Raw genomic sequence first — 25,256 nt, forward strand, 5'->3', positions numbered from 1 at the left:
GAAATTCATGATATCAATATTTCTCAAATTTAAAAACTCCAATGTCTGTAATTTATCTTTGAATGTATCTATAAATGACATAATCTTGTTGTTTTCAAGATTTAAGCTTTTCAAATTGTTTAAATTTTGAAAACACAGTCAAAGATATAGGATATTTGATTGTGGCTCAGATCGAGTATTGTTAGGCTTTTTAAATTCCAGAAGTAAGGACAGTAAAGTTCACTGATGACATTGTCACTAAGGTCATAGACTTCCAATGTGGTGAGTCCTTGGACGGCCACTGGCAGTTCGGACAGTTCATTATTTTGTAATATCAGGCTTCTGAGCTGTGTCATTGACGGGAGTGCATTATCAGCCATGCTTTTTATATTGTTAAATGATAAGTTGAGCTCAACAAGGTTAGAGCAAGACTGCAGCATGTGCTCTTTATGGTGTGAATTTCACTATTTCTCACATCAACTGTTCTTAGAGAAGGAATTTGGCAGGCAACATCAATGAGACCATCATCTATCCACTTTTGTATGTTATCCATCTGAAACTCTTGAAGAGAGTAAGCAGTCTGCAGAATCGCTCTGTACACATCAAAGCTAAGAGAAGTTTCACTCATGTGCAGTCTCGTTAGGCTCCTCAAAAAGGTCTTGTTTGACACTTCCCACTCGATGTCCTTGGACCAGCCTCGCAAGTCCAGAGACTGCAGATGAGGAAAAATGTCTCTTGTAATGCTGAACTTTTTCACTGAATCCAAACTTAGAGTGAGTAGGTTTGAGGTATTTACATGGAGGTCATCGGACTGAAACAAAGTAAAGTTGTTGTGAGTAATAATCAAATGTTGTAAAGTTGGAAGTTTAACAATATAATCAATATCTGAAATTTGATGCAGGTAATTATTGCTCAAATCTACTAAACGTAAGATGACCAGAGGCTGAAAGACCACAGGGGAGATAAATGAGATAATGTTGTTGTCCAGAGACAGTGTCTCTAACTTGGAAAGACCCTGAAACATGTTTTTTGTCAGTGCTGTGAGTAAATTTTCACCCAAGTCGAGAACTTTTAACTCTACCAAGTCTGCAAAAGTTCCATCATCAATTTGTAAAATCCAATTATTTTTAACATATAGAGCTTCAAGCTTAGATAAACCTCTTAAATCCACCTTGGAAATATTTGAAATGCCATTTAAGCTGAGATTGAGCGATACTGCATTACCAGGAATGTCATCTGGAATAGCAGTGAGGTGACGCTTTGCACATGTAACTGATATATTCTTTGAATTTTCAGAATACAGGATTGTGCAGTCTTTTAGAGAAAAAGCAAGTGAATGTTCACAATGAAACAAAAAAGACAAAAGTGAGATAAGCAGCAGAAGGACTCTTTCTGTAGCTAGCATGTTGATCTCAGTGGTGGTTTTCACTTTCTTTAGGGAGATGGAGGTGGGAGCATACTGTTGGTCAATACACCTGAAGCAGACCAGAGAAGAAAGAAAATATAAGGTAGGTTTTGATCACATCACAGTGTCCACAATTTGGCATGAAATAATGTGACATCTGGTGCAGTCAGTGGTGAAAACTGGTGATAGTCTGAGAGTTTATCTACCTATCCATGGGTCAGTGGCTCAATCCAGTACATATATCAAAATTGGGACCTGCAGGCCAGAGCCCACTCTTTACATATTTCAAAGAGACATGCATATCACTTAAGATTCTCCATATATTTTGTCCTGCACAGTTTTACTTAGATTAGATTAGATTAGATTAGATTAGATTAGATAGAATAGATTAGATAGAACTTTATTAATCCCTCGGGTGGGTTCCTCTGGGAAATTCGATTTCCAAAAAAGCACAGCACCGACAGAAGTTACAGTTACAGAATATTATATATATATATATATATATATTATATAATATATATATATACACATACACACACACACACACATAATATAAATACAGAGACAATATAAATAAAATATACGAAGGGGATAAATAGAATAAATAGGAATAAAAATAAAAATACAAGTGAATTGCACATCTCAAGTATTGAGTCTATTGCACCGTTGACTATTTACAAAAGTATTGCACAAAAGGTATTGCGCAGTGAGGTGAAGAGGCACTACAGCTTAGTTGTTCCCTCCTTTGTCCTCCTGTTTCCCCTCCCTCTCCCCTCCAGAGAGGAGTTAAACAGTCTGATGGCGTGTGGGACAAAGGAGTTTTTAAGTCTGTTAGTTCTTGTCTTTGGGAGAAGCAACCTGTCACTGAACAGACTCTTCTGGTTGTTAATGGCCGTGTGCAGAGGATGCCCAGCATTGTTCATAATGTCCAGCAGTTTCTTTAATGTCCTTTTCTCTGCCACTGTCACCAGAGTGTCCAGCTTCATGCCGACCACAGAGCTAGCCCTCCTGATCAGTTTCTCCAGCCTGGATGAGTCCTTCTTTGCTGTGCTGCTCCCCCAGCACACCACAGCATAGAAAAGTACTCCAGCAACCACCGACTGGTAAAACATCCTCAGGAGCTTCCTGCAGATGTTAAAAGACCTCAGCCTCCTGAGGAAGTACAGTCGGCTTTGGGCTTTTTTATACAGGTGCTCTGTGTTGCATGACCAGTCCAGTTTATTGTCCACCCACAGCCCGAGGTACTTGTACTTGTTGACCACCTCCACCTCCTCCCCCTCTATCTGAACCGGTAGTGGACCTTCTCTGGACCTCCCGAAGTCCACAACCAGTTCCTTAGTCTTTGAGGTGTTGAGTTGCAGGTGGTTTGTGTGACTCCATGCGACAAAGTTCCTCACCAGACTTCTGTACTCCTCTTCCTGATCATCCCAGATACACCCCATGATGGCTGTGTCGTCTGCAAACTTCTGAATATGGCATAATTCAGAGTTGTAGCAGAAGTCAGAGGTGTACAGGGTGAAGAGAAGAGGGGACAGCACAGTTCCCTGTGGTGCTCCTGTGCTGCTGACCACTGTGTCAGACGTGATGTCCTTCAGCCTGACGTACTGTGGTCTGTCGGTGAGGTAGTCGGAGATTCAAGCCACCAGGCAGGGTCCACCTCCATCCTGTTCAGTTTTTCTTGAAGCATACAGGGCCGGATGGTATTAAAGGCACTGGAAAAGTCAAGAAACAGGATCCTGACCGTGCCTTTTCCCCCATCCAGGTGTGAGTGGGCTCTGTGTAGGAGGTACAGGATGGCATCCTCCACTCCGACACCCGCCTTGTATGCAAACTGTAGTGGGTCCTGGGCATGTTGTACCTGTGGTCGGAGGAGGTTGAGGAAGAGCCGCTCTAGAGTCTTCATAAGATGTGACGTCAGTGCCACCGGTCGGAAGTCATTCAGCTTCATTGGGCCGGTTCTTTTTGGGGACCGGGACGATGCAGGACGTCTTCCATAGGGTGGGCACTCTCCCCAGTCGCAGACTGAGGTTGAAGACTCGTTGTAGCGGCTCCCCAAGTTCAGCAGCACACGCCTTTAGCATCCTAGGACACACCTTGTGGTTAACAAGATAGATAACACAGAATGAAGTTTAAAGGAAAGGCAGGCAGCTGAACTACAGATGGGCAACTGAGTTGTCTTGTCCAGCAAATCACTGTTTCTATGAAAAACCCATATAAGGAACCCCAAAGGTCAAACCTGGTGTTGAGCACTTGTGGACACCCCCAAGTGGGATAAGTATAGGTTTGTCCTGCCCACAAAGTCCCACAGTTCACCCACATCTAGCCACAATAGGTAGTTGCTTCCCTATTATTTATAATAATAGCTGAATAATAATAGCTACCGACTGTGCCAAGATTGCTCTCATTGTTCAGTTATTGATGGGTAGGGCTTTGAAGTGGGCTCAAGCTGTTTTAAGCACCAATCCTAATGCTTCCTACCCAGATTATAAGTTTAGGTGTGTTTTTGACAAGTGCTCCAGCCCGGAGATGGCTGCCCATCGTATGTTCTCTCTGAGAACATACGATGGGCAGAAGGAGTATGGCTGATTTCTCCATGGAGTTCTGGACCCTGGTAGAGGAGACGGGCTGGAAAGAGAAGGTGCTTAGAGGAGCTTTCCTGAACGGCCTCAATGAAAGGATAACACGTGAGTTGGCAATTGGATTAGTGTTAGTAAGAGTCGAGCACAGTCACTCCCACCCCACTGTCCCATGACTGCGGTATTGATCTACTCCCTGGCGCATCTCTGCCACCAGCCGTTTGTACAGTGTTTCTAAGCCTGAGCGCAAGGCCATAGAGCGTTACATCACAGATTCCCTTGCATCGAGCATTATTCGGCTGTCCACGTCACCCCTCAGGACAGGATTCTTCTTTGTTGAGAAGAATCCTGCCATGAGGATTAAGTCCTTCGGGACTTCATCTCACCTCTCCCAAACAGCAGTTCCTGTGGTCATCAGCAGCGCAGCAGGCCTTTGACCTTCTGAAACGCCTGTTTTCCTCTGCACCTGTTCTATTTCAGGCAGACCTTAATCAAGCATTCGCAGTTGAGGTGGATGCCTCGGACTCTGGTGTGGGGGCGGTCCTCTCGCAGCGATTTGAAGGTAAATTGCATCCACGTGCCTTCTTCTCACGTTGTCTGTCTCAGGCCGAGTGGAACTGTGATGTGAGGGATCGAGAGCTGCTTGCCATCAAACTTAATTTTAGAGGACTGGCATCACTGGTTGGAGGGGAGCGAGCACCCAGTTCTTGTTTGGACGGATTACAAGAACCTTGCCTATCTTCAAGCGGCTAAACGCCTCAATGCCAGACAAGTCAGGTGGGCCTTATTTTTTTTCCTGTTTCAGCCTTGTGATTACTTACAGGCCAGGCTCACGCAACACTGAACCCGACGTCCTCTCATGTCAATTCTCACTGGTGGAGGATGCAGAGGAAAAGGACAAACCCATTCTTCCTGCTTCCTGTATCATCGGGACAGTCACCTGGGAGATCGAGAGGCTAGTCATAAATGCCCTGCAGCAGGATCCAGACCCTGGGTCAGGGCAGGCAGTACGTCCCTGTGGTTGTTCGGGGCAAGGTGATCCACTAGGCACATACGGCAAAGTTCTCCTGCCATCTGGATCGGAATCTCACACTTAGATTCCTCCAACGTCTATATTGGTGGCCTTCCCTTGCCAAGGACGTCCGGGAATATGCGACGGCCTTGGCCAATTTGTGCTCAAAACAAGGCACCAAGCTCTCAGCTGTTGGGCCACCTGCGACCACTCCCATGGCTCATGGTTGCACATTGCCGTGGATATTGTCACTGGACTGCCGCCGTCAGCAGGTAATACCACCATACTCACCATCATAGTGGTTTTCACCCACAGTCTAAACGGCCAACCTGAAAGGGCTAACCAGTACCTGGAAGCCATGTTGCGGTGCGTTGCCTCTTCCAACCAGTTCTCCTAGAGTGAGCATTTGGCCTGGGTGGAGTATGCCCACAACGCTAGCACCTCGACGGCCACAGGGGAGTCTCCCTTTGAGGCATCGATGGGATAACAAGCCCCACTCCTTTCCATCACGGAGGGTGAGTTTGCAGTCCCATCAGTGCAACATCACACGCGTCATTGCCGGCAAGCATGGCGGGCTACTAGGACAACATTGTTTAGGACAGCAAAGTAGAACAAGAGACTGCCGGGCCATCATCGTGTTCTGACTCCTGTTTACGAAGTTGGCCAACAGGTATGGCTCTCCTCTAAACACATACCACTGAGGACGGAGTCTAAGAAGCTGGCTCCTAGATTCATCGGTCCTTTTCCTGTGCAAGAGGTCCTCAATCCTGTGACTGTGCATTTGACCCTCCCTCGAAATATACGTTTCATGTGTCTCAGGTGAAACCAGCCAGTACTGTTAGTACTGTTAGTACTGTTGAGATCATGTATTGTTTCTGATGCCCTTTTGGATACCACTACCTAAAGATTATGCACTGAACTGTTGTTTTTTTTTGCACTGTAAATAAATTCATCGCAAAGGAGATCTGCGTTCAAGTCTGCTCTCTGTACTGAGAGTCTGTACTGAAATCTGCACTCCTTGACACCTCTTCCATGTTTTTCCTTGTTTCATAAGCTTCACCAGACACAGTTTAGGCTCAGTCTGCTGGTAGTGTCTGACAAAAGTGAATATATGTTATATCATTTTGACTCATGATCAAACTGGACTGGAAGTGAAACTTTACTGCCTTGTCAAGAAAAATACACTGGCCACTTCATTGGGTACACTTGGCTAGTTCCGTGAGCAGGTTTCAGACCCAAACGCATCACAAAGATGAGTTCTAAAACGTTATTGCTAAACTCCTCTCAAAACACAAAAAACATTGGTCAGTAGTAAGTAATGATGTTACGTCTGACACTGGAAGCCCCCAGGCCTGTGTCGAGCAATGGAGGCATATCTGAATGAAGCCCAGTGGATACCTGTATCGTTCTTCACAACCAAAGAGAAACGAGGCCTCATTTCTCTGAAACGACATCACTGTCTCATTGTGTGACTGGAGTTGCTGAAAAGATGCAGGGATTTGATTTATGCGTGAACTGTATCTGATGTGATTTTCCAGATCATCACAAGCTTGCAAGGAGAACATAATGGAGCCACCAAAAAGGTGAAATATATCAGGAGTTGGGCAGTATTTTGATATGATATCTCCCAATAATAATACATGTCTTCTCAAATCAATTAGAGAGGAGGGCCAGTTCGCCCCTCTACGAATCACTACCTGGGATCCCAGGGATCCCAGGTGCGATGTTGTCCGGGGGTTTTTGCCCCCTGGTAGGGTCCCCATGGCAAATTGGTCCTGAGTGAGGGACCAGACAAAGAGCGATTCAGAAGACCCTTATGAGGAAAACATCGAGGGACAGTTTACCCTGCCCGGGATAGGATTACCAGGGCCCCGACCTGGAACCAAGCCTGGGGAGGGTGCCCGAGGGCGAGGGTCTGGTGGCCGAGCCTTAGTCCATGGGGCCCGGCCGGGCACAGCCCAAAAAGGGGACATGGGCCCATCCTCCCTCAGGCCCACCACCAGCAGGAGGTGCCGTAAGGGTCTGGTGCATTGTGTGCCGGGCGGCGGATCCCTGGCTACCAAGACTGGCCATTGGGACATAGAATGTCACCTCTCTGGTGGGGAAGGAGCCTGAGTTAGTGCGTGAGGTTGAGAGGTACCGGCTAGATATAGTCGGACTCACCTCTACGCCTGGCTTGGGCTCTGGAATCAGTCTCCTGTCTCTGTCTGGAGTTGCCCCTGGTGAGAGGCGGGATTCTGGGGTGGGTATTCTAATATCCCCTTAGCTTACTGCCTGTACGTTGGGGTTCTTCCCGGTTGACGGGAGGGTTTGTTCCCTGCGCCTTAGGGTTGGGGATCAGGTCCTGACTGTCATCTGTGCTTATGCGCAGAGTGGCAGTTCAGAGTACCCAGCCTTCTTAGAGTCCCTGGGTGGGGTGCTGGAAGGTGCTCCACCTGGAGACTCTGTTGTCCTACTGGGAGACTTCAATGCTCACGTGGGTAACGACAGCGAGACCTGTAGGGGCGTGACTGGGAGGAATGGCCTCCCTGATCTGACCCGAGCGGTGTTTTGTTATTGGACTTCTGTGCAAATCACATTCTGGCCATAACAAACACCTTGTTCAAACATAAGAGTGTCCATAAGTGCACGTGGCACCAGGACGCTCTAGGCCGCAGGTCGATTTTGTAATCGTATCACCAGACCTGTGACCATATGTTCTGGACACTCGGGTAAAGAGAGGGGCTGAGCTGTCAACTGATCACCACCTGTTGGTGAGTTGGACCAGGTGGTGGGGAAGACACTGGAAAGACCCGGTGCACTTAAACGTGTAGTGAGAGTGTGCTGGGAACGCCTAGCAGAGGCCCCAGTCTGTGAGATCTGCAACACACACCTCCAGCAGAACTTCAACAACATTGAACAGACATTGAGTCCGAATGGACCATGTTCAGCATCTGAAATTGCCGAAGCTGCTCCATTGAGCTGCGGCCGCAAGGTGGTTGGTGCCTGTCGTGGTGGTAATCCCCGAACCAAATGGTGGACACCAGAGATGAAGGGAATCCACCAAGCTGAAGAAGGAGTCCTATCGAGCTTGGTTAGCCTGTGGGACTTCGGAGGCAGCTGACGGGTACCGACAGGGCCAAGCGGAATGCAGCTCGGGCAGTGGCTGAAGCAAAAACTCGGGTGTGGGAGGAGTTCGGAGAGGCCATGGAAAAAGACTTTCGGACTGCCTCGAAGAGATTCTGGCAATTTAGGCATCTCAGGAGGGGAAAGCGGTGCTCTACCTCCACTGTGTATAGTGCTGGTGGAGCGCTGCTTACTTCGACTGAGAAAACTGTCAGGCGGTGGAAGGAATACTTTGAGGACCTCCTTAATCCCACTGACACATCTTAAGAGGAGGAAGCAGAGTCTGGGGATGAGGGGGATGACCCGCCAATTTTCGGGGGTGAGGTCACTGAGGCAGTCAAACAACTCCTTTGTGGCAAAGCCCCTGGTGTGGATGAGGTCCGCTCCAAGTTCCTAAAGGCTCTGGACATTGTAGGGCTGTCCTGGCTGACAAGCCTCTACAATGTTGCGTGGAGATCAGGGGCAGTACCCTTGGACTGGCAGACCGGGGTGGTTGTCCCCATTTTTAAGATAGGGGACCGGAGGGTGTGTTCCAACTACACGGGGGATCACACTCCTCAGCCTCCCTGGAAAAGTCTATACCAGGTTGCTGGAAAGGAGAGTTCGTCTGCTAGTTGAACCTCAGATACAGGAGGAACAATGCGGTTTTCATCCTGGTCGCGCAACACTGGACCAGCTCTTTATCCTCTCAAGGATACTTAAGGGTGCATGGGGGTTTCGATCCCTATACAACCGTTGCAAGAGCTTGGTTTGCATTGCCGGAAATAAGTCAGACTCGTTCCTAGTGGGTGATGGGCTCCGCCAGGGCTGCCCTTAGTCACTGACTCTGTTCATAATTTTTATGGACAGGATTTCTAGGCGCAGCCAAGTGGCAGAGGGCTTTCACTTGGGGGGCCTCAGAATCTTATCTCTGCTTTTCACGGATGATGTAGTTCTGTTGGCTTCATCAGGTGATGGCCTCTGGCTTGGCTCGCACCGGAAGGGTTCGCAGCCAAGTGTGAAGAAACGGGAATGAGAATCAGCACCTCCATATCTGAGGCCATGGTTCTCAGGGTGGAGTGCCCACTCCGGGTCGGGGACAAGGTTCTTCCCCAAGTGGAGGAGTTCTAGTATCTTGGGGTCTTGTTCACGAATCATGAGAGAAGGGAGCCAGAGATTGACAGACGGATTGGTGCTGCGGCCGCAGTGATGCGTCGTGGTGAAGAGAGAGCTGGGCATAAAAGTGAAGCACTCAGGGGCTTCGCTTTTACAGGATCTACGTAGGTATGTAGATCCCTACGTCCCTACCCTCACCTATGGCCACGAGCTGTGGGTATTGACCGAAAGAATGAGATCATGGATACAAGCGGCGGAAATGAGTTTCCTCCGAAGGGTGGCCGGCTTCTCCCTTAGAGATAGGGTGAGATGTTCAGCCATCCGGGAGGGGCTCGGAGGAGAGCCACTGCTCCTCCACATCAAAAGGAGTCAGATGAACTGGTTCAGGCATCTGACAAGCATGCCTCCTGGGCGAAGTGTTCCGGACATGTCCCACCGGGAGGAGGCCCCGGGGCAGACCCAGGACACACTGGAGAGGTTATGTCTCTCAGCTGGCCAGGGAACGCCTTGGTGTTTCCCCGGACAAGCTAGAGGAGGTGGCTTGGGAGAGGGAGGTCAGGGCTTCTCTGCTAAGGCTGCTGCCCCTGCGACCCGGCCACGGATAAAGTGGAAGAAGCTGGATGGATGGATGTATGGATGGATAGATGGGTCAGTTAGAGGTGTGTGTGCATGTATGTATTTAATAGAGGATCTCAAAACAGGGAGTATGAGAAACACAGAAACAGAGATCGAGGGCCCTGTCTCAAAAAGCATAGTTGCGTTCTCGTATACTCGTGATACTTCATCAGTTCGAGACCAAGTACTGTTCCAATTCAAAGTAAGCATCAAGCCGAGAACGCGAAAAATTCCCGGATGTGTTCGTGCGCCACCTGTTTTACTGAGCATGCATAGGTGGTGACTTGTGTGTATCCCAGTCGTCCCAGAATGCATGTTGTCCAAAACTCAAATGCGGCAATGCTGGTGGAAGGCAGCTAAAATCTTTTAAATATTACTCTTTCTGGTTCACAAATAAACCTTTAAGTTATTTTCAGGTGAGAATCTAGCTGTGTAAGCTTCAAATATCTGCTCAATTTATCAAGATATCACATATCTCCAAACGTGCTCTGGTGTTTTCGGAGATGTCTGTTACCCACCAGCTCGATAGCAGACTGGGAGGTCAACGATTACTAGAGCACAGCAAGAGCAGCGGATACCCGGCACATCGTTTTTGATATAATATATACATATGATAACTGACACCTAGATAACAAGACTAAGGCCAGACAATACAAACACTGAGCATAGCAACATGATAACTATAAGAACCAAAGCCTGGAACCCAAACTTAACTTTAATATCAACAACAATACAAATACGCCACTATAACATAAGGATAACAAGCAAGCAAGCAATTTATTTATGCAGCACTTTCAAAACAACTCTCAGCTGAAAACAAAGTGCTGTACACATGACACAACAAATAACAATAGTGAAATAGTATATGTAAAAAAAAAAAGCCAATTTAATTAGACTAAGACCATATAAAAAGTCCGGGTCAGACTGTGTCATAAGCCAGGGAGTAAAAATGAGTTTTAAGACGGGCTTTGAGATGGACAATGATGGAGCCTCTCTTGTGTGCTGAGGCAAATTGTTCCAGAAGTTTGGAGCAACCATAGAGAAGGCCCTGTTCCCCCTGAGCTTCCTCTTAAACCTGAGTACCTCCAGGAGCAGCTTGTCAGCCGACCTGAGAGACCTAAGAGATGAATAAGCACGAAGAAGCTCAGAGAGATAAGGTGGAGCAAGACCATTTAAACATTTAAAAACAAACATTAAAAATTTAAAAATATACTCTAAAATGAACAGGCAGCCAATGAGACTCTAGCTATAGGCTCTGCACATGCGCAGCTCAGAAATAAATGAGCTCCAGCCTGAGCAAGACGCTAACTTCGGTGTCCTCTCTATTAATCCACAGGTACTGACAAACAAACTTTTATGTTACCGAACTGGTTCTAAATGTATGGAAGCCCGTTTCCGCCACTAAAAAAAAAAAAAGCTAGTATCCATAACTCGAAATTTCGAGTTATTTTCTCGAAATTTCGAGTTATTATCTCGAAATTTCGAGTTATTATCTCAAAATTTCGAGTTATTATCTCGAAATTTCAAGAAATATAACTCGAAATTTTGAGTTACTTTTCTCAAAATTTCGAGTTAGCTCTGCCAATCAAAAATATACGTGAATGAGGTCGCTTTCTTGTTACCCGGAAGCATATGGCGCAGGACCGCGCACTCAAAAACGGATCCCAACAAATTAAAGTATGTTTGCTGATAGTAACACCATGTGATTCAGCTAATAACACAGGGATTTCATCATTTGTGAAGCCAGGCTGAAAACACTCAGCAATCTGTGCATTCACGACTGGATGTAATACCGGTAGCTTAGCTGTAGCATTTGTAGCTGAGGGCTTCAGCTTCCGGGTAACATGGAAATGACGTCATTCACGTAGATTACTGATTGGCAGCGCTAACTCGAAATTTCGAGTTGCTTTTCTCAAAATTTTGAGTTAATATGTCGAAATTTCGAGATAATAACTCGAAATTTCGAGAAAATAACTCGAAATTTTGAGTTATGGATCCTTTTTTTTTTTTTTTTAGTGGCGGAAACGGGCTTCCATATAAATGTCATGTAAGTTGAGTAACAACTGTTCGGCTATATTTTGAGATGATAGTGATGATGTTGTTTTGTGATATTTTGTTGTAATGAGTATTAGTGTATCATCGGCATAATGCTATAATGCTACGTAGCACTATAAGTATATGCTATGACAGTGGCAACCTGCGACTTCCGAAAATGTGTTGTAGTGTTTGTTTTTGTGTTAGCCAAGCAGTACTGAGTACATTTATTAAGGGGAAAGCTTTTTGTTGGTGAAACAACGTTTGCAGTCGTCTGCCGCCATGTTGTGTTGCGTTCAGGGGACGTCATGTTCAAAAGTAATAGCGTATATGGCTATGGCGCGAATGTGGGGAAAGGCTGTGTGAATGTGAGATGGGTTATTTTGGTATTTTGTTATGCTTTAGCTGCGAGTGTTTTGTTTAAGTTGTGAGTATGTAAAGTCATTTTGAATTAGTTTGTATTTATTTTGCTTTTGAGAGAATGCTTTTTGTAACTTTATGTTTATGAACTCTGTTATTTTATGGGAAGAATGCATGGTCTAGTATGATTTGTATTGTGTATATGCAGAAATAAATGAGCTCCGGCCTGAGCAAGACGCTAACTTCGGTGTCCTCTCTATTAATCCACAGTTTGCTCATATTTGGCTATGCAGTGCTCTCTAGCCTGTGTGCCGCTTGCTGCCGGTCCAGATTCCCCTAGGTCTGGTGCCGGTAACACTGGCAGTAGTTAAAGCTTTACTTAAAAAGCCATCTCTAGACCCAGCAGTCTTAGCTAATTATAGGCCAATCTCCAACCTTCCTTTCATATCAAAAATCCTTGAAAGAGTAGTTGTCAAACAGCTAACAGATCATCTGCAGAGGAATGGCTTATTTGAAGAGTTTCAGTCAGGTTTCAGAGCTCATCAGAGCGCATAAACAGCTTTAGTGAAGGTTACAAATGATCTTCTTATGGCCTCTGACAGTGGACTCACCTCTGTGCTTGTCCTGCTAGACCGTGCAGCGTAGTTATTATAGGTACTGCACTGCAGTAGTTTGCATCATATCTATCTAATAGACTCCAATTTGTTCATGTAAATGGAGAGTCCTCTTCACACACTGAGGTTAATTATGGAGTTCCACTGGGTTCAGTGCTAGGACCAATTCTGTCTACATTATACATGCTTCCCTTAGGCAGTATCATTAGAAGACATGGTATACATTTTCACTGCTATGCAGATGACACCCAACTCTATCTTTCCATGAAGCCAGATAACACACACCAATTATTTAAACTGCAGGAATGTCTTGAAGACATAAAGACCTGGATGGCCTCTAACTTTCTGCTTCTTAAGGTTATTCTATTTGGTTATTCAACTCGGCCCTGAAAATCTTAGAAATATGGTATCTAAACAAATTCTTACTCTGGATGGCCTTACCTTGGCCTCCAGGAACGCTGTGAGGAACCATGGAGTCATTTTTGACCAGGATATGTCCTTCAATGCACATATTAAACAAATATGTAAGACTGCGTTCTTCCATTTGCGCAACATCTCTAAAATTAGAAAAATCCTGTCCTGTGATGCTGAAAAACTAGTTCATGCATTTATTACTTCCAGGCTGAACTAGTGTAATTCATTATTATCAGGATGTCCTAAAAACCCTGAAAAGCCTCCAGTTAATCCAAAATGCTGCAGCAAGAGTACTGACAGGGATTAGAAAGAGAGAGCATATTTCTCCTGTTTTGGCTTCCCTTCACTGGCTTCCTGTTAAATCCAGAATTGAATTCAAAATCCTGCTCCTCACAGTAAAGGTCATAATCAGGCCCCATCTTATCTTAATGACCTTGTAGTAGGGCTACACGATTTTGCATAAAATGAGAATCATGAACTTTTGGCTTAGAATTGAGATCACGATTCTCTCACGATTTTCTTTTCCAGTATAAATATTTATTGCACTTATTAACTGCACATCAACTTCGTAACAGTTGAGACTGAACATAAAAACAATAAACAAACATAAAAACAACAAATGTCTCACGTTTTGTTGTTGCCGCAAAATGTTGTACTACTTGAAATTCCGTCTCCACCGTTGCTCGACGCTGCGTGTATAGAGCAGGTAGTGCAACAATAGAAAAATAGTTGCGGGACGGCACTGTGTAGCGTTTGTCTAGGGTGTTGATCATTTTCCTAAATCCCTCATTTTGCACAGTGTTGATGGGAGCCATATCTTTGGTCAGGTGATAAGTGATAGCCTCCGTAATTTCTTTGTGCCTGCGGGAGTTCGACGGGTATAGGGAAGCGCTGTATAAGGTTCCCGTTATTGATGTTTGGGTGGTTGACCGGGACGGATTTTCTCCTGTCACTTTCTCGTCATCCCTGACGTGCTCTCCGTTGTTTTTTCCCTGCTAATTTTAGCATCATACAGCACAGCTTCTGTATCACGTGGTATAAGGCTCCGCCCTTGTCATTTGTTGAGCAGGAAGAGCGAGCGCTTGTTTTCATGCAGAGTACGTCCTGGATCAAAATGTGGTACAATCGTCGTCGTCTTTTTTTTTCTTTCTTTTTTAAATCGTTGTCATTTGGAAATGAGATCGAACATAAGTATGAATCGAGATCGCGATTTTTTAATGATTAATCGTGCAGCCCTATTCATAAGTAGAGTTGCCAACGGAATCGCCCCGCATTGAGAGAAAATATTACGCGTTTCGCATTGAGGTGAAAAGGAACAGTTTGTCCCGTACTTCAGATAGAATGGAAAAGACACAAAGCTGGAGTTATTCTGTGTTTACGCTGCACAGCTGCCTCTTCTTCTCTCATTCTCTCCCCCCTCCCTCTCCTGTTTCTTCTTCAATCATGAAACTGATCAATGATCAGCTGATCGGCTTTTCTCTCTTGCTTGTTTATCGCCCACTTTGCGCCAGAAAGAGGAAACCGGCGGATGTCGCGCTAGACAACAGCAGCACGTTTAAGCTTGATCAGCTGTTGTTAGAATGTATTTAATATTAATTTCTAGTATCAGCTGATGTTTGCTGGAGCCACAGCTACAAAAGCTGCTGGTCATGATATGGTTTGGTTATCTGGTGAGAGGGAAACATGAAGATGAAACCAGGAGATGTCCTTACTGGATCATCAGAGCTGAACAGGTGATGGAGAAACAGGTTTACCTTTTAGGTGACATGAATGAGTTGAAGGGAAGTTATGAACTGTTTCTGAGAGACAAATAACACCAGGATCCTTTTTATGTAGCTGACAGCTGGTAACTGTGCAGGGGCGGATCTAGCAAAGTGTTGCCACGGGGGCCAGGTAGGGCATTAACAGGGAAAGGGGGGCACAAAGAAATACTTTCTTATTCTCTTTTAAAATGTCTAGCTTTTATTAAATAATTATCTGAAGCTTACAACCAAAGTTTTTATCTGACGTAAAATGTATAGAAATCATACATATAACAAAGAAGCAGCTGGAATCCACAACTGTGCGTGTTCATGGAGCTGCATTTTCACCTGCTGGACATCACTACCTGACAACTTTAACTATCTTCAGAACATTGCAGAGGCCTTATTGACAGTATTTGGCTCTACATATCTGTGTGAGCAGATTTTCTCTCACATGAGTGTCCTCAGGTAGCCGTCTGAATGCTGGACACTTGTGTCTATGAGTGGGAGACCAGAGATCAGAGTGTATTAACAAACATGCCATATTGGCCCAGTTTATTTTTCTTATCATTGTTGTGAGGAGACCATAAATAGCATTTGCATTTTCTGTTGTACAGTTCATTTGCTGTTATGGAGTACTTGTTATGGATAAAAAGTGTCTTTTTTTGTTTCAAAATAGCTGATAACTATTCGCTGATAGCTGCCAACATTTGCGAACAAATATAATTCTATAAAGTTGTTCTATATAGTGTGTAACCATTAATATAGAGCGTTATTAAATTTATTGATAATGCAATCATATGGCACACTGACTTCTGAGGAAATTTTAAATGGCACTCCTCATCAGAAAGGTTGCCTACCCCTGTATTATTGTATGATCTAGTGCAGCGGTCTCCAACCTTTTTTGCGCCACGGACCGGTTTATGCCCGACAATATTTTCACGGACCGGCCTTTAAGGTGTCGCGGATAAATACAACAAAATAAAACTAGTACCGGTACCGAAAACATTTTTTATTCATAACACACGTGAAAAGACCCAGGAAAACCGAGTTAACGATAAAAACGATAACAAAATAACGCTGAAAACCGATAAAAACCCTGAAAACCATACATTTCACACCTGAGCCTCAACTCTCGCGGCCCGGTACCAAACGACTCACGGACTGGTACCGGTCCGAGGCCCAGGGGTTGGGGACCGCTGATCTAGTGTACAATATAAAGCACCTTGAGGCGACTATTGTGATTTGGTGCTATATAAATTTAATTTAATTTAATTTAATTAATAAATGCTACATTATAGTATATGTACATGTCATTGCATAGGGTTAGATTTACATTTATGGATATCCATATGTGATGGCATACTCTTAAATAATGATGGACATACCCAAGTTAGTTTCACTTTAATATACAGAACCAAAACCATAAACCAAACAATTTTCATTAAAAGTCCCCATCACTAAACTCTCTTCTTCACATTAGTGAATTAGCAGAGCTAGGCAAGCAGATAGAGCCATTTTAAGTTCGTCACACCTTTAACTCCAGTATCTACATGGATAACTTATAACAGTAGTCATCCTACCTGCATCTGCATTGCGATCGTTGGCAATTAAAATCGACGAGCTCTCAGCACTGGTACGGAGTCAGAGGGAATACCGAGAGTGTAGCCTGATTTCACCGAATCATGGCTGCACCAGGACATTCCCGACAAGAATGCTTCCGTGGAAGGCTTCCACACTGTTTGAGCGGACAGGGACAGCATCGCTAGCGGTGAGCGGAAAGGAGGTGGGCTTGGTGTTTTAGTTAACAACCGGTGGTGTAACCCTGCCAACATAACAATCAAAGAAAAGATTTGTTGCCCGGACATTTAACTGTGTGCTGTTGGACTCAGGCCGTATTATTTACCCAGGGAATTCTCTCACGTCATCTTGGTGGCTGTTTATGTTCCTCCCTCTGCTAACCCCACAGCTGCATGTGACACTATCCACTCTACCATAGCTCGGTTACAGACTCAGCACCCGAGTGCCTTTATTGTGATCTCGGGTGACTTCAACCATGTATCACTGGACAATACACTACCAACATTCAAACAATATGTGGACTGTCCCACCAGGGGAGAGAAAATTTTAGACTTACTGTATGCTAACGTCAAGGATGCATACAGCTCCTCCTCCCTCCCCCCACTTGGTAGGTCAGATCATAACCTGATTCACCTCACCCCCCGCTATGTGCCAATTGTGAGGAGGGAACCTGTGACCACCAGGACTGTTAGGAGGTGGTCAGAGGAGGCAATAGCGGAACTACAGGGCTGTTTCGAGGTGACCGACTGGGAAACACTCTGTGAGCCTCACGCCGAGGACATCAATGGGCTTACTGAGTGTATCACAGACTACATAACTTTCTGCACCGACTCCATTGTTCCAGCTCAGACTGTTCATTGTTACCCAAATAACAAGCCGTGGGTGACTAAGGACATCAAAGCCCTCCTCAACAACAAGAAGAGGGCTTTCAGAGGGGGCAACAAAGAGGAGGTGAGGAAGATCCAGGTGTTACTAAAGGACAAGATCAGAGAGGCTAAGGACAATTACAGGAGGAAGCTGGAGTGGAAACTCCAGCAGAACAGCATGAGAGAGGTGTGGAGGGGCATGAAGACCATCACTGGATTCAGGCCAACCAACAGCAGGGGAGCTGAGGGAGGTGAGAATAGAGCCGACGAGTTGAATCTGTTTTTCAATAGATTCGACACCACAGTGTCTGCTCCCACCCCCACAACCTCACCTGTAGTCAGCCTGGAATCCAGAGCCACACCACTGTGCCAGCCTCTCTCTTCACATGTTGCCTCCTGTGAGATTCCTGACACCCCTCCCCCACCCATCACCTTCACTCAATACCAGGTTGAGATGCAAATGAGGAGACTTCACTCAGGCAAGTCTGCTGGACCAGACGGAGTGAGTCCCCTCGTCCTCAAGACCTGTGCCCCCCAGCTGTGTGGAGTCTTTCATAAACTGTTTATGCTGAGTCTGAGTCTGCAGAGGGTCCCGGTGATGTGGAAGACATCATGCCTCGTCCATGTACCAAAGACGCCTCGTCCCAGTGGCCCCCAGGATTACAGGCCCGTGGCATTGACCTCCCACATCATGAAGACCCTGGAAAGGCTCATCCTGGACCAGCTGCGACCCATAGTAAGACCACATCTGAATCCCCTTCAGTTCGCTTATCAGCCTCGTCTCGGAACTGAGGACGCCATCATCTACCTGCTCAGTCGTGTCTACACCCATCTGGACCAGCCGGCGAGCACTGTGAGGGTCATGTTTTTTGACTTTTCTAGTGCTGTCAACACCATCAGGCCGACCCTCCTGGGTGATAAGTTAGCAGTGATGCAGGTGGATACTTCTCTGGTGTCCTGGATTGTTGATTACCTGACAGGAAGACCACAATATGTACGTCTCCCACAGTGTGTGTCTGGCAAGGTGATCAGCAACGCAGGGGCACCACAGGGGACTGTCCTCTCCCCCTTCCTCTTCACCCTCTACACCACAGACTTCAGCCACTGCACGGAGACCTGCCATCTTCAGAAGTTTTCTGATGACTCTGCGGTGGTTGGATGCATCAGCAGGGATGATGAGACAGAGTACCGGGCTGTGGTCGACTCCTTTGTCACGTGGTGTGAGCAGAATCATCTGCAGCTCAACGTGGCAAAGACCAAGGAACTGATCGTGGACTTCAGGAAGACCAGGAAACACTTGACCCCTGTTTCAATCCATGGGGTCAGTGTTGACATTGTGGAGGACTATAAATACCTCGAAGTATACACTGACAATAAACTGGACTGGGCTAAAAACACCACAGCACTTTACAGGAAGGGCCAGAGTCGTCTCTATTTTTTGAGGCGACTGAGGTCCTTCAACATCTGCCAGAAAATGCTGAGGATTTTCTATGAGTCTGTTGTGGCCAGTGAGATCCTCTATGCTGTTCCATGCTGGGGGAGCAGGCTGAGGGTCGCAGATGCCAACAGACTCAATAAACTGATCCGTAAGGCCAGCAATGTTGTGGGGATGGAGCTGGACTCCCTCAAGGTGGTGTCGGAGAGGCGGATGCTGTCCAAGATAAAGACAATGTTGGATAACACCTCCCACCCACTCCATGACATGCTGGTCAGTCACAGGAGCACGTTCAGTGAGAGACTGAGATTACCGAAAAGCACCACTGAACGACACAGGAAATCATTCCTGCCTGTGGCCATCTCCCTGTACAACGCATCCACTTAACACACTGGTTACTGCTATAACTACGCATGTTTCTTGTTCAGCTATTTATTTATGAGTGACTTATGTATGTATGTATATATATATATATATATGTATATATTGTACTATTCTTAGTTAGTGTATTGTCTGTCTTGTCTTAATGTTGGTTTATAATGGAGCACTGTAACAAAAAATAATTTCCCCCAGGGATCAATAAAGTATTCTGATTCTGATCTGTTGTGTAAACCTTCTCTTCTTTGTATTACGGGTAAATAGATGAGGGAAGGGATACTTTAAGGATTTCATCAACCACACTGACATGCTTCTAAAGAATAAGCAGAGTCCAGGGATGAATTTAAGACTTGCCTATCACTGTGTCTGTGCTGCGGTGCTGGAAAGGAGAATCGGGTTAACGTGAGATTCAGGACCACTAATGTGGTTTTTGCCCTCATTGTTAAACACAACCAGGCACCGGTAGCCTAGAGCAGTTACTGATTAAGTTAAAAATAATATCTTGCTTGATTTAACACTGCTTAACATCTACTTTCGAGTCACTTCTCAGCCTAGAGTTATTTCATGCTATGGATTCTCAGAAAATGTGTCAGGTAGAGTACATGAAAGTAAATACCCAAACTCTGAAAAATACAAAAATGCACTACAATATCCACAAACTATAGATAACACAGTACAAACCTGCACACTGCTTAATCTGTCCTTTCTGTCCTTTGTGTCATGTGACGTGTAAGTGAACCAACATAGCAGCTTATACTTAAATTAACTCGACTTGAGGGTAATTTTCAATATTTCTTACAAACTATGATCAGAAATGCAGTAATTCAGTAATAAAATATAAGCATAACTATTTTAGACTTAAAGTAGATCTTACAAGGACATTCAGTATTTAAAATAGGTAATTATTCAATTACTGTAGATTTTTATGTGCCTTCAGTTCTCTAATAAAAAGTCTAGTTTAAATTGTTTTACAAAGCAAATGTTATTTGCATAAAATCTGACCATCGATTTTTATATACAAATAATATATGTGGTCAATGGTTTTTCCATTAATCAAGATAAAAGAAACTTACCTATTCCAAAGATTGTTCTTTCCTTCACCAGCTTCACTACAGAAGAAAAAACCCCAGAGGCAAATCATACAAGAAAGAGGAAGTTGGATCGTTTCCTCTCACAGACGCCACTACTTCTCCAGTCTGTCTAAACAAGCCCAAGTGTGACTGGTCCATGAAGCAAAACAGTCTAATGAAAAAAACATTGCTTTCTGCAGCTTGAACCGATGTCTTCTTTGTTCCTTACATTTGAGATGAGCCGCGAACAATGTCCAATTTCATTTATTGAAAAAAATTTCTTTTAAATTTTTTTTATTTGATTTAAACAATTTAGGATTTGCCAAGTCCAAAAATGTTTTGGTCTGTAGTAAATAACAATAATTCACTTGCAAGCAGTGACAGCATGCCTTCCTGCCCTCACATCTCACAGTGAATATCATTGGGCCTGCGTGCACAAATTGGTTGCTTGCTTCCTGTTTCTAATTTGTGGTCTTTAAGAACGGTCACTAATAATAGTTCATGTTTCTGTATATCCTGTGTGAAATGTCAAGTGCACCACTGGGAAAAAGTTCCCTCACCCAGGGGTATCTAAGACAATGGAATGTATAATCTAATGTATAATCTACTTAATCTCTCTTCCACAGCATGTTTTCTATCCTGTCGTTCTTCTCTCACCCCAACTGGTCGCAGTAGATGGCCGCCCCTCGCTGAGCCTGGTTCTGTCAAAAGTTTCTTCCTGTTAAAAGGGAGTTTTTCCTTCCAACTGTAGCCAAACTGCTTGCTCATAGGGGGTTATATGATTGTTGGGTTTTTCTCTGTATGCGTTATTGTAAGGTCTACCCTACAAAATAAAGCACCTTGAGGCGACTGTTGTTGTCATTTGGTGCTGTATAAATAAAATTGAATTGAATTTATGACATCCCCATTTGAGGAGGAGGATGTCATCATTTAGCCCATTTACAGTTTGACATATTTTCTTTTTTCTTTTTTTGGATTAAACTGAACAAGCCATAGAAAGTGGCAGCAATATTTATGGTGAGTCAAAAAAAACAACAAAAAAACCCACTGCTCTTAGCCTCTGCAACTCATTTAACTTCTGTTTTTATTTCATTGTCAAGAAATAAGTGAAGGGTTACTTCACTTGCTTTTTCACTGAACAACTGCACAATTCTTTATACTCAAAATTTAAATGATGTGCCAGTTGTATGTGCAGTGCCGGACCTGAGTGACATTCCCAAAACTAAACCTCACATCAAATTGTATTTCAAAGATTAGCTGGACGGATTTTGCTACCTGCCTCTCATGTTATCAGTCCATTGAACTGAGGTCTAAGCTATAACCACTGCTCAAGTTTTAATATGTTTCAGTATGCTGCACTATAATTGTTTTATGTCGGTGAAAGGCAGTTTACTGTATTTTGTATTATTTAGCTTCATTTTTTATTTTACTTTTACACTTTAATTCAAAACTGAAACTTCTGTAAAGAGAGAAACCATTGAATTGCCTTCATTTTAAATACACTTTCCACATACCAGTAAAATCATATAGTACAAAAACTCACTCCATTCCACATCATCAGAGCATAAATAAAAAACAACAAAATATTAGTTACCCCAATGTCACTCCAGCCCTGAGGTACTGTGTCAGTCAGGTGAAGTATCAAGGAAACCAACAGTGCACTGCTAGAACTAACAAAAGATGAAATGATGCATGCTCAGTCATCCAGGTAAGTGCTTACTCGTCAGGTCAGGACTGTACACTCTATTCACACTTACAGGCCAGTGGACACTTTAATTGATGAGGATGTACACAAATATTTCTGGCACAACTTCACCTACTGAAAACCATACCCTGCTTTATTCTCTTGTGTGACTATAACTGAGAACCATTATTTCCAAATAAGAACCATGTTGTATTTAAGACTCATCAGGAACGCTTCACTGAGGTTACAGGGAAAAGAAGCTGAGGACAGCTTTCCCAAAGACTTCAAACAACTGGATATCTATTAGAGCCACAGGAGTTGCCTCTAGACAGATGCATATTTAAGGGAACTCCGCATTAGCTTGACTTTCTGATAATATAAACTTGAAAATCCTAGATGTTTTTCAGAAACGTTGACCTCTGACCTTGACCTTGGCGTTGAGGTTAGTGGAATTTAGTTGATGTGGGTTTTTTTAGGTATTGCAAAGGAAAAATCATTCATTGGTTTCAGGTTGGGTTTCATCAGTGTTATCAACTAACAGTGCTGTTTCTCACTCTTTGTCACAAACAGAGATGGGCAGTAACGCGTTACTTGTAACGCATTACTGTAATCCGATTACTTTTTTCAAGTAACGAGTAAAGTAAGGGATTCCTATTGCAAAAACGGTAATTAGATTACCGTTACTTTCCTGTCAGCACGCTGTGTTACTAAAACCATCTTGAGGTCTTGAAGGTGCATGGGAGTTTACCCAACCAGTCTACATGTGTTTTGGACAATTGGAGAAGGCATACGACCATGTCCTTTGGAGTGTTCTGTGTAAGGTGCTTTAGGAGTGTGTGGTGTCTGGACCACTGCTAGGATCAAGCCATTTGATCCTTTTACAACCATTGCAAGAACTTGGTCTGCATAGCCGCAAGAAGTTGGACATTCCAGTGGGTCCGCCGCTGTGGCAGAATCCATATCTTTAATTTGGCACAGATTTTGCATCACATGTTCATCCTGACACAACACTGTCATCTATCTGGGTCCAAGGCCATCATTATGAGCCAACCATGTAATGACAAATTACAGATTCTTGACTTGAAAGGGAAATGAGTTAGCCATTACACCATGGAGCCACTTGGTGACAGTATGGGCTGGATTATCTCATGGACACAGGCTCAGCCAGCTCGAGGGTTTCATCTATGTAGCACAAATTTTTTCCCTTGAATTTTACAAATTTTGATGTTTTTTCAAAATCAATCATCTATAGCTTTTTTTTTTTAATACAAAAGCATTTTCTTGGCTGTTGTGTCAATATTACTCTCAAAAAGAACAAAGAGCAAACAACATATAAATGCAACATAGATTATAATGAGAAATATAAGACAGTTAAGTGTGCTAGGTTTCCATCATTACAAAATCCAGTTCTGAGAAAAACTTTGATACTGCTTAACTGATATTGATTTCAATCACTTAACGTCAGCTACATCTCAACAGCTTTAAAGAAAAATTACAGATCTTGATTTAATGTGACCACATTTGTATCATTTTTTTCCAGTAAACCTGAATGATATTGTTAGGGTTTATAAACAGAGTCTTACCTCTTTCTTTTCTTTTTTTTTTTTTTTCTTTTTTTTTTTTTGCCTGTCCCATTTGGTTCTTTAGCCATCAGAATTGTTGTCTGAAGACCAACAAGGATACCCAATGGATTTACTTTGCCAAATGGATCATCGTGGCATTGCCGTATTGGTCCATTTGGTCGATCTTTGTTTTTATTATTTATTATATTTTATTTTCAGATGTTACAGACGGGACAGACATGAGTGAGGGATAGGAAAGGGAGAAAGAAAGAGGAAGGAAAGGAAAAACAGAAGGGGAGAGGGACAGTGAGAAAGGGGGGGAGAAAAAAAATCTCCTGGATCACCTGTTGAGAGAAAAATAGAAAACAAGCAAAAAAAACAAAGCAACATACTAAACACAACACCATCGCATTAATCTAGCTAAGTGTAAACAGCAGTAAATACTAAATATTCAATGTTGTTGTGCAGCACGCAGGACAGACAGCGCACAATGTGCTTTGAAGTAGCAGCCAAGAAAGGTGTAATTTAAGTCTACAAACAGTGAACACCCGTGTGTACACCTGTGTGGATCAGCATGCTTGTATTCCAAAGGTTTCTCCATGTAACGATCTGCTAGGGAGTGTGGGGGGGCCACAGCCCCGTCCTCCAGGGTGTGAAGCGGGTATGGAGGAGGTCAAACTCTCGACATCCAGAGGCCCCCAGAACACAAGAGACCATGGAAGACCAACAGAGGGGCAGCCGCGCCACTGTTCCAGTAAGAGCTGAGGAGAGTCCCAGATGAGGGTTCACTCAGCAGCCGCGGAGCAGAAGCCAGGGGGAGTTGCAGTGACGCGCCCATGAGCTCCGCCGGCCCCCAGCTGCGCCTGAGTGACCGAGCCCCAGGCTCCAGGCCCCGATAAGCGGCCGCCAAGGAGTGAGCCGGTGTGTACCTGGACACCCACCCCCAGACACAAAGAACCACCAACGCACCGACACCTGAGGGAGTCCGCCACCGGCAGGGGAAGTGGTGGTGGGTGGAGATAGGCCTCCAAACCTTGGAGGGCCTGAGGTGTCCCCAGAGAGGTGACGTCTGATACCCAACCTGACATATAGACACAGACATACAGGCACACACAGACACAAACATTCATTCCCACCCTCATGCTCTCATGTGCACTTACTCCACACTCAACCAACGTGGAGACAGACATAAAGAGACGCTGTACACACGATCACACTCCCCAAGCGTACTCTACAAACCGGGTCTAGGTACCCTTGCCCCTGGAGGGGGGAACTGCACCCAGACCCAGGTGGTGTTACCCTTTTCCCTGCGGTGGGGAGAGGCAGACCACCCCGACTCCGTAGCAGCAGGGAGGCCCCACACCCCAGACCGCAGTCGGACGGCCAACTCCTCCTAGCCCTCCCGCTCCAGCAGGCCGCAGAGAACGGGGGTGGGAGAAGACTCCAAACCTCCCTCCACCCGCTCATTGTAGTGTTGATGCATGTGTGTTCTAAGGTGCATTTAAAACCCAGGAGGGCATGGAGCTACCTGCCAAGGAGCAGCAGGTAAGCGCATAGTCCCTCCTGATAGCCCTTAATGTCTAAGTGTATTTAAAATTGAGAGGTGGGCAACGACGCCAGGGGTGAGGTGTACACCCTGATGGTAATTTGGACTCCGTGATTGTTCCCACCCCCAAGATCCTAAATGTATGTGTAATGAGAGTGTGAATAATGTGAATGTCTAAGTTGT

General features: G+C 44.6%; 1 pseudogene; it reads right to left on the bottom strand.

Moving 5' to 3' along the window:
- Window positions 1–119: 119 nt before the first annotated feature.
- Window positions 120–20,326, bottom strand: LOC113017370 (toll-like receptor 13; annotated as a pseudogene).
- Between the last annotated feature and the right edge of the window lie 4,930 nt (window positions 20,327–25,256).

Source organism: Astatotilapia calliptera, unplaced genomic scaffold (assembly GCF_900246225.1).
Source record: "Astatotilapia calliptera unplaced genomic scaffold, fAstCal1.2 U_scaffold_110, whole genome shotgun sequence".
Lineage (NCBI taxonomy): Eukaryota > Metazoa > Chordata > Actinopteri > Cichliformes > Cichlidae > Astatotilapia > Astatotilapia calliptera.